Source organism: Podarcis liolepis (assembly GCF_965112155.1).
Source record: "Podarcis liolepis genome assembly, chromosome: 10".
NCBI classification, from domain to species: domain Eukaryota; kingdom Metazoa; phylum Chordata; class Lepidosauria; order Squamata; family Lacertidae; genus Podarcis; species Podarcis liolepis.
In genome coordinates, this window is record NC_139562.1 from 39398525 (window position 1) to 39409141 (window position 10617).

General features: G+C 42.7%; 1 long non-coding RNA gene across 1 annotated transcript; it reads right to left on the reverse strand.

The window, feature by feature from the left end:
• Window positions 1–675: 675 nt before the first annotated feature.
• On the reverse strand, window positions 676–10403 carry LOC310687428. The gene is made up of 3 exons (XR_014516421.1): window positions 10291–10403; window positions 8574–8664; window positions 676–748 (listed from the first exon to the last, which is right to left on the reverse strand). It is a non-coding gene; the product is annotated as an uncharacterized lncRNA (long non-coding RNA).
• Between the last annotated feature and the right edge of the window lie 214 nt (window positions 10404–10617).

Here is a 10617-nt window from a genome sequence, read left to right on the forward strand (position 1 = left end):
CACTAGCAACAACATTAACATACCTTCTAGTTCATCCTATTCCTTTTGTTTAGAGTAAAAATAAAACACATATATACATGCATGCACAACCTACAAAATCTGCACAAGGATAACTTGTACAAAAAATTGGAAAGAAAAGATTGCTCCAACAAAGGAACAATGGTTGCAGGTTAATAGAGTTTGTTGAGTTAGCGAACTTGATGGCCAAAATAAGAAATTACAAGGAAAAGAAAACAAGAGGCTTGTGGGAACTTTCTGAAGAATGCTGTAAAAAGAGTGGCATCATGGTAGGATAAGCTCATGAGCAGCAGTAGACAAGACAAAGGAAAAGAAAAGGGAGAAAATAAAGGGAGAAAAGAGATAATATAAGGAGTTGTAGCAAACCAAGGATTTGAAGTAGGATGTCAACGGAAGATAAGTCAGGAAGTCTATGTAAGATTCAGGTAAGAGTTGTATAGATGTAATGTGTAAATTGGAAAATAAATAAAAAAATAAAAATCTGCACATCTTTTTAAGCTTTTAAAAAATACAATGCATGAGGTGGCCCATGGCCTGAATGCTTAGAAATTGACCTGAGGGTTCTTTACTTAGTGCTTTTCAGAAAGCAATTTCAGTCCCTCATGAGCGGCCAGTTAGCACATGGGTCTTCTGCTATGCATTGAAAACAATATAGTCACAGCAATATCTCCTGGGAATGACTGGTCTTGATGATATTCCTTTGGGGAAGTTGTCTCCTTTGATGATGAACCTACAAATAAAAGCATTAAGGTCATTGCAAGTGACTGTTAACTGACAGCTGTGAGTCTTTGCTTCACCTTCCCCCTCAGAGGCAGTCTCCTGTTATTTTATAAGTGAGCACGCAGGGAAAGTTGAGCCAGTGTAGAGCAGTTGGGAGAGGCAAATTTCTTTCCACCAGACAATTTTGTCCTTCCCCTGAGGGCTTTTCTGAATCTGGCCTGATAACCAGCCAGAGCTGTTCTCTCTGAGCTGAAGCTCTCATTTTGATCTCAACACTCTGGTAGTTTGGACAGTGGAGAGAGAGAGAAGTTCCTCGGACTTGTCAGATTGTCTGGAGCTGTGAGGCAGGGAGTGGTGAAGTGACAATGACAAAGACGCCCTTCAGGCAGGCTTAAAGATCTGCTAACTACTGTTCAGTTCTTTGCATGGAGGAATAGTGCATGAGTTGACACTAGTGGCCACCTTAAGAGAGAAATCTGCCTCAAAGGAGGGAATGGTGGTTCTGGGAATTGGCTTAAATAGGCATAGTGAAAGGATAACTGTGCAAAAGTCTGCAGTAAAGAACATTCCCCCTCTCTCTTTTTCCAAGACCTGTCGTTTTTATTTTCTTCATCATGGCAGAGCAATCCCAGTACACCGTCTCCATGGTCAGAAGCAGCAATGTTTCTCAGTACCAGTTGCTGGAAACCACAGGAGGCGAGAGTGCTTTTGTGCTCAGAAGTCTTGCTTGCTTGCTGGCTTCCCACAGGCATCTCTTTGGCCACTGTGAGAACTGGATAGTGGACTTGAGATGCCATTGGCCTTGTGTTCTAACACTGACCAACAAACTGCACCCCCAGAGTTTTGCTCTTTTGGGATATCTAGCAGCAGGAAGACCCTTTCCCTATTGTTGGCTGTGTTCTCTTGGAGGCAGTTTGCCAGGAGCTGCATGCCGCAGTGCGGTCAGGTTGGGCCCAAGCAAAAAAAGCACCCAGGTCCCAACTTCTCTCTTTCACATACCTCTCTTTCTGCCACCTCCCTGCATTTTCTGCCACCCCCTTTAACCCCACATTATTTTTTTTGAATTAATTTGAACTATTACTGCTGTTGGATCACATCGTGTGTGTGTGTGATATCCCAATTGTGGTCTCAGGTTTTAGGCAGCAGGCGGCACTGGATTGAGCCAGAATAGAGCAAAACAGAGGTATCCGAGGGTGTCCTCCAGATGCTATTAGATGATATTTTCCAATATCCCCGACTACTGGCTATGCTGACTGGGATTGATGGGAGTTGGCATTTAGCAACTTCTGGTGGGCACCATGTTGGCTCCCCCTGCTGATACCCCCCTCCCCACTTCAGCACAGGTTTTGCCATTTGGGTTGGACTTAGGAAATGGGTTAAAGAAGCAAAGGATGCCCTGGAACCCTTGTTATTGAGTCCAAGGTTACATAAATATGCTGGATTCCCTTCTCTTCCACAGGATTCCAGACTTATCATTAGCAATACATTACTGCTACTGCCAAGGTTCAGGGCCAAACCACACATGATGCAATCTCCAAGAGATCAATGATAATTTCCTGGCTTTTCACCATCACCTTTCCCCCCTTTTTATTATTACTCTAAATGGCTCATAGAGGATCCAATTTCAATCTGACCCATGATGGCACTCTGAAGAGGAGTGCTTAACCCCCTTTCTGACACCATTGAGCTCCCTGATCTCCCTGATCTAAGTCTTCCTTTAAGTTCCTGTTGGCCACCCCAGCAACAGAGTGAAAATCAGGCATGATGCAGGCAGGCACAATTATAAATTTGACAATCTTCAGGGGGGAAATCCAGTTATAGCACTACAGCTAATTACTGTTCCATTTCAAGGTGTTAAATTGAGGGTCAAAGACCATGTTAAGTAAGACCACCCAATGAGGGAATCCATGTCTGAGCTTTGATTTGAATCCACGTGTTTCAGGTAAAGCCAACCCCTCTATCTGCTGAAACATCTGCACTGAAGTTAAATATTTTAAAGCAAAAGCCAAGAGGTTTGGCTCCAACAGTTCTTTTATTGCCTACCATTCAATGAATCAAATTCCCAAGTTTTATTAAACTTTGTTGGAAAGATAAATAGTAGAAGTAAAAAAAAGTCAGAAATTAGCCCAAAAAGATGACTTCATGCTATCAAAGGTTTGAAATGAGCTACTATACGGCTGCTTGATATGATATATGTACGGTATATATTTATTCCTAATAAACATGGCAATTTAATATATACTCACACCTAAGCTAAATAATTTATTCAGCCCCTTGTGGCTGATGACCTTTTTGTGTGATTTTATTTCTTTTAATACAAGGGTGTGGATCCAGAAATAGCCAAATTCCCAGAGAAACAAGGTTCTGCTTAAAGATCTCCCCTACATGGCAATCCTACACATGTCTAATCAGAAGTAGGTTCCATTATTTTCTGTGAATATTACTCCCAGGTATGTGTGTAGAAGATTGCGGCCGTCACCTGGTTTGTGGTGGGCAAGTTTGTCTGACATGGGTATTTATTTACTTAGTCATTTATCCATCTATTTTAGAATATCCTTCAGGTGCCATCGAAAAAGCCTGATTCACAGGGAAAACATGATTGGAGGAGTAATGATGGTTGTGCAAACCTAAAGTTCTAGAATGCACTTGAATCCCTCCCCACAAATCCTAACAGTCTGGAGGTGTCCTTAATGTTTTCACTGTTTTGACCAGGCAGCCGCCCATTTATACACATGCGCATCATGCTGAAAACATCACAAAGATGTCACAAAAAGGGGTGGAACGGGGCAGGGGCTGGAGACACCATGGGGTGTTTTGCACTCTTGCAGTCCTCTTGGTATGAAAAGTTGGACCACTCTGATTTTTAAATGCTCCTAAGAGCTTCATCTAATATATCTCTATGTTTTCATGTAGGCAAACCATCCATTTGGTAGACTAGCTAGCTCATTCATCATTGTTCAGGATTGATTGATTTATACATTTACATTCTATCTTTCCATGGAAGCTCAGACACCTGAGTCCCCTTCCTATGTTCTTTGTGCCTTCTGTGCAGATGTATCAGGGGCAGAAATAATGCATGAAGTTGGCTGATACAGGTCATAACAATTATACATGCACACAGGTATAAACAAATATGCAACAGCATCAAGTTTTGTGTGGGTGCACAGAGAAATTTATTGAAATCATTTAAATACTTGTTTGGTCATGAATGGATTCCTGTAGCCTAACTTCTTCTTTTTCGGAAAGAAAATAGCTGTCAATAAAATGTTAAAATGTGATGTCTTGGACAGAAAGAAAATGAAAACGGGGTAGGAGAATACACTGGGGGCTAAAAAAAGGTTAGTGGCAAATGGGCATTCACCTAGCATTGCATAACGCTTTGAAAATGAGTTTTGCCTTTTACAAGAGCTGGTCTCCTAATACACATTGTTCAGCAGAGACTACAATGCATGGCTCCTAATGAGCTTTTAATGTTATCTCTGTCAGCTGAAGCCTTTCCTGTTTTATTCTGAAGGTACGGCAAAGCAATTTGCTTTGTGGAATAAAAAGGAATCAGGACGACCCAGACACAGAAATCCAATTTCTTCTGCAGACAGCCCCAGTGCTATATGCCTTCCATTTTAATGACTGACAGATTCCATTTCTCCTACCCTGGCATCATAGAGGAAACTAACTTCCTTGTTTCAGAGCGACTGTTAAAACATTTCCAAAGATCTGTACTGACTCTCCCCCCCCCCCCATTGCACCATGCTGATAATGGAGAAGCGTTCTTAATCATTTACACCTGTTAATTTAGATCAAATGTGGTTACCAACACAATTGATTTGATGGTGATGGAAGTTAGCATTAGTATAAATTCTGTCTGCTGATCCAACATCCTCTGCTGGAACACTACAATTGATCAGTCAAGCGTATGTTTATTGTACACCACAGGAAAGTAAAAATGCCCTTTATTTTAAAACAAATGCTATAGTTCTGCCTTCCAATTTTCCACACACTTCTGGCTCAACAACTAAAATATTATGGTTTCCTCCCTTCCTCCTTCCTCCTTCCATTCCTCCCTCCCTCCCTTAAAATGTATATATTTTCTAGCTCCCTGAGTCTTGCTCCACTTCAGGCACTGCTAATTTCTTTATCATTTATTAGTGAGATGAGGTGAGATTGGGAGATGAGGTGATGAAAAAGAGAAGTTGCAGGATGCAGGGCAAGGTGCGATGAATAATAGTTATTAAGCCCATCTCTCAGATCACATGCAGGGGGAGGGTCTCCTGGCCAGTGGAACAGGAAGTTACACTAAAAAAATTCCTTCCAGTAGCACCTTAAAGACCAACTAAGTTAGTTCTTGGTATGAGCTTTTGTGTGCATGCACACTTCTTCAGATACCAAGCATCTGAAGAAGTGTGCATGCACACGAAAGCTCATACCAAGAACTAACTTAGTTGGTCTTTAAGGTGCTACTGGAAGGAATTTTTTTATTTTGACTATGGCAGACCAACACGGCTACCTATCTGTAACAGGAAGTTACACTGACTGGATTTCCCCTTGCCTGTACCCACTCCAGCGAAATAAGGAATGTTGCATTTGACTGTACCAATAGATTCCATCCCACAAAATCAAGGCTGCGTACACCATACATTTAAAGCGTACATATATTTTCGGTACATAAACGTTCCTTCCTTCATGCTCACATATGTTCTTCCATGGTATTCATTCAGGGTGGGGGGAAGAAATTGCTAAGTTGCAATCAATTTGAGACATAAATATCTATTTGCATGTGAATGCCATCCCCACCTCCAAGTGGAGCGTATTTGCAATGCCCTCCTCCCCTAGAAAAAGAGGATGATTGGTTTCCTCCAGGGGAAGAGATATAGTTTGGCATGTGGGGCACTTTACCCAATAAGGAAGAGGTGGAGACCAGACTATTTATGCCGGCTCCACCCCCCACTTTCCCCACTTTTGACACCCACTCTCCCACCAGGGTGGGCGCTGCTAGTTGTCTTTTGTCAGGTTCTGAGCATCAATTTTAGGAGGAGCGCCTAACAGTCCTTGAGTCTCCTCTTTTTTGCCTATGTCACTCTGTTGAGTGTTGTCTGCATGGCTGGAATGGTGTTCTGGAATTTGGTTTAACTGGCATTTAATCCGGGTAGGGTTTAAGGAGTGCTTGTGTTCATATCTCAGCGGGTTTGTGAGGTTTGGTCTGGCAGGCACATTGGGGTGAACATTGGCCAGTGGAGCAGTGGTGCACATGTCAGGTTCATGCACCCAGGGTGCACTCAGCAGCAGGGAGGAATCTTAAGAAAACTTGCTGTATGATCACAGTATGCAGCTGCAGGCTTGCTCAAATGTGTCCTCCCATTTATCGTATTTTTCGCCCTATAGGACGCACTTTCACCCCTCCAAAAATGAAGGGGAAATGTGTGTGCGTCCTGTGGGGCGAATGCAGGCTTTCCCGGGCTTCTTTCAGCTCTGCGCCACCCTCCCGATCCCGGCGCAAAGCCGCGCGGGGCTCCGGAGGGTGGTGCGGAGCTGCCTGGGCTCCAGGGCTTCCTGCAGCTCCGCGCCACCCCCCGGATCCCGGCGCGAAGCCACGCGGGGCTCCGGAAGGTGGCGCAGAGCTGCCTGCGCTCCAGGGCTTCCTGCAGCTCTGCGCCACCCTCTGGATCCTGGCGCGAAGCCGCGCGGAGCTCCGGAGGGTAGCGCAGAGCTGCCTGCATTCCGAAGCCTGGTGCGCGCTGAAGAGTGCCCCCGGGCTTCGCGCAACTCTCCGCAAGCCTGGGGAGACTGGCGCGGCTCCCTAGGCTTGCAGATAGCAGGCTGTTCTGGGGGCTGCGGTCGGGGGAAGCTCGGGCTTCCCCCGCCCCTGCCCCCTGCCTGGGGAGGAATTTTTTTTTCTTTATCCCCCCCCCAAAAAATAGGTGCGTCCTATGGGGCGGTGCATCCTATGGGGCGAAAAATACGGTATTACATATCCTCTGCACAGACATATTTGATTGGATTAATTTCTTCCATCTGGTTCATTTCCAGATTCTTTGTTTTGTTATATTTTAATAAATATAACACGTTTACCCATAATGCCGTTTGCCTCAAGTCTTTTTTCCTATGTGATGGCAATATGCTTTTGTATTCAGACCTGCCGTTGAATGTGTTGCTGTAAAGTGATATAACCCTTGATTTCCGTGGTCACATATAAGTGGCCTTTTTAATTAAATTTGCCTGAGAAATTTAACATAACTTATTTAAGATGCATGCAGCAATAGCAAAACAGCAACCTTGACTTTTACTATGAAGCTAAGATGCACTTAATTAGGCAACATGACAATGTGTAGAAAATGTAGTTCTGACAATAAGCCAATGCAGCCCTGTTCTATGTTCTTGCTCATTATTATTATTTTTTTGGTCTTTCCCTTGGTCTCCAGAACTGACAATTTCCTAGGTTCCCACTTTAGCTGTAACAAATATTCTCTGTGGGTCGCAGGCAGCCTCCATTTGATATCTCAGCATGGTTTCTCTCTGGTTTTGTTCCTTCTGTTGGCTTCACAGTTTGGGATATTGGAGTCTCTGCTTTTTCCTTTCTTTTAGCTGATTGCTACTGATTTGCCCAGATAAGCTCTTGTGAGGTGTGTGTGTGTGCATTCATTCTCAGCCTTGACAATATCTTAACCTTTTGTGCCAGTTCTTACTTTATTTTTCACTTTACGATTAAAATAGTCACTCCTAGGTGTGTCATAAAATTACCCACTCATACAACATTTCATTGGTAGAGTATAAAGGGACCTAATTTGGAAGCCATTGAAAGTGCTATGTATATGCAGGGCAAGCATTTAGTCATGTAGTCTGAGCTCATCTCTTGCTGTGACACAGTAGGCAATTCCTCAATGTGGAATATGGGCTCCTTGCATTTTCTTTGTGTCACAAAATTCTTTTAGTAATTCTGTGTAGTGTAGGACTCATGCAGGTTTTAATCTTCCTTTCTTATTCAAAGAATACTGCATGATTATTGCTCTTCAAGTGTGTGTGTGTGTGTGTGTGTGTGTGTGTGTGTATAATGTGACATAGACAACATTTTGTAAACATGTAAAAAGCCTGGCAGCCAAATATTCTGATGGCTATTTTGAATCAGTATGCAAATTAAGCATTTTCCATTTCTGTACACACACACATGCACACACACACACACACACACCACTTTCTTGCTGCCAGGATACAGCCTGTCCAGCAGGCCACAACCACATTGAAGAACATGCCCCCCCACAGCCCCTGCCTTCCTCCATTTCCTTTAGGCAGAGGCACAGAAACTGCTGAAATATAGGGTCATAAAGTAAATTGGGGATTGCACACAAGTAATATGACAGTTTTCCCATTAGTGATGTATGGAAGTGAGAGCTGGACCATAAAGAAGGCTGATCGCCGAAGAATTGATGCTTTTGAATTATGGTGCTGGAGGAGACTCTTGAGAGTCCCATGGACTGCAAGAAGATCAAACCTATCAGCCCTGAGTGCTCACTGGAAGGACAGATCGTGAAGCTGAGGCTCCAATACTTTGGCCACTTCATGAGAAGAGAAGACTCCCTGGAAAAGACCCTGATGTTGGGAAAGATGGAGGGCACAAGGAGAAGGGGACTGCAGAGGACGAGATGGTTGGACAGTGCTCTCGAAGCTACAAACATGAGTCTGACCAAACTGCGGGAGGCAGTGGAAGACAGAAGTGCCTGGCGTGCTCTGGTCCATGGGGTCACGAAGAGTCGGACACGACTAAACAACAACAACAATATGACATTCTGGTCAACAGGTGAAGTTTTCCCCAGAAGTGTATTTCCATACTAGAAAAGGCTTACCCTGTTTAATTTATGCTAGTTACACAACAGTTAAAGGCAGAAGTCATCATTTGCTTTATCTTGTACCTTTACTTCTTGCTGCAAACTGATCCTGTTGAAACAGAGTGATTCTTTCAGCAGGTAGGAATCAATAAGGTATGCCTCACATTCCTTCCTTCTGATTGCTTAAGCAACAGTGATTAAGTGACTAAGGCTTTATCTACACACATATTAAAAAAGACCCCTGCGAAAATGCTTTTTAAAAAAAACGTTTTAAAATATATATGAAATTTGCCATTAGCTCACCAGTGCCATATTTTGTCACATTTGTGTAATGCACTTAAAACACACTTAAAATGTTATATTTGCAGCTGTATAGCTGAGTCCTAAGTGCCTTCAGCAACAGTCGTAGTTTCGTATTTGCCTAATAAGTCTTACAATATTGCCTTTGCATTTTGCTTGTTAACTTGCTTTTAAAAAAAGAAACCTACAAGTCCAGCCCTCCTTCTGTGGAGAGGAAGGAATGAACATGAAGATGACCTAGAAATTGTTAGAAGGTCTTCCCCAAAATTAATTTAATCACTTAATTCACATTTAGTTCACTGAGCAGTTAAGGGAACACTTTCAGATGTTCAGAGGCTTGTGAACACGTTCAGTGAACTTTATTCAACTAAAATAGTTCATTTCCCACATTGAATGATATTGGAGAATGGAGAATAGTGGGCAGAAATATGTATTGGTATCAGGGATGAAATTGCTGTGAGAATATATATTGTGGAACTGGGTTGAAGGCAGATTGCATGGTACACAAATGAAAGCAAGAGTTGTATCTTACCTTTTTTTTTGCCTTTGGCACATAAATGAATTTATAAGCTTCCTTTGTTGAAGGGTTTGTTTGTTTTTTAATCCTAGAATTTCCATGTGTTTTTAGATTAAAAAAGGGAAATGCACAAATTATACCTGCTGTAATTCAACCTTCTTGTAATTTGAAAACCTCAAGCTGCTTTCCTTTCATCTAACATGTCATCATTCCCATATTTAATTTCCTTTTTATATCCTAGAACCAACTCTTCAATTTTCAAAAGATATAAAAAATGCCGCAGAAAAATATATATTACTCCACAGATCGCTTCTTGCCAAATATTTCTTTATCAGCTTACAAACTCGGGCTGTGTACACACCATACTTTTAAAGCACATTTCCCCCCCCCCTCAAAGAATCATGGGAACTGTATTCACACACACACACACACACACACACACACACACCCCAAGCTACAATTCCTAGCATCCTTAACAAACTATGGGTTCCATGATTCTTTGGTTGAAAGAATGTACTTACACAATGTATGGTCACCTTGGAGAGGTGGTTGCATCTAATTCAGGTTGAGGTTCATAGTCAAGGTAATACAGTGGTACCTTGGTTCATGAACGGCTTGGCTCCTGAACAAATCGGCTTCCAAACATCACAAACCTGGAAGTAAGTGTTCTGGTTTGTGAACGTTTTTCGGAGGCACATTCAATTAGCACTTTTGCAAAATAAAATTAGTGGCCTCTGGGGTTTGGAAGGCTAACATTAATCACGATCACAGCAGGCACAGAGGGGCAGTATAAACCTTTTCCCCATGTTATGGTCTTGGTGTTTGTTTTTTAAAGCCTTCCTTTGAGGCAGCAAAATCAAAGCCGGAAGAGGCAAAAAGTTTAAAGGTTAGGGGTCTTCAAAACTCTCAGTTTCATACCTGCAAAACAACTTCATCCCATGTCTTCCTCCAGTGCCATAGTATACAACACATCTTCCTCCCAAATTCCACCTTTGAAGCTATGGAAATATTGAAGTCTTGCTGTCATGCATTAAATGACCCAAGTGATGAGACACTGCATAAAACCAAAACACAACTGAGTGGAGGGATGTAAAATGGCCCACGGCACGTGGTGTAAGATGACTTCACTGCAGACAATCTATGCTTCTTAGCATTTGGTATAAAAAGGTAAAGGTAAAGGACCCCTGAACAGTTAAGTCCAGGCAAAGACGACTCTGGGGTTGCGGCGCTCATCTCGCTTTCAGG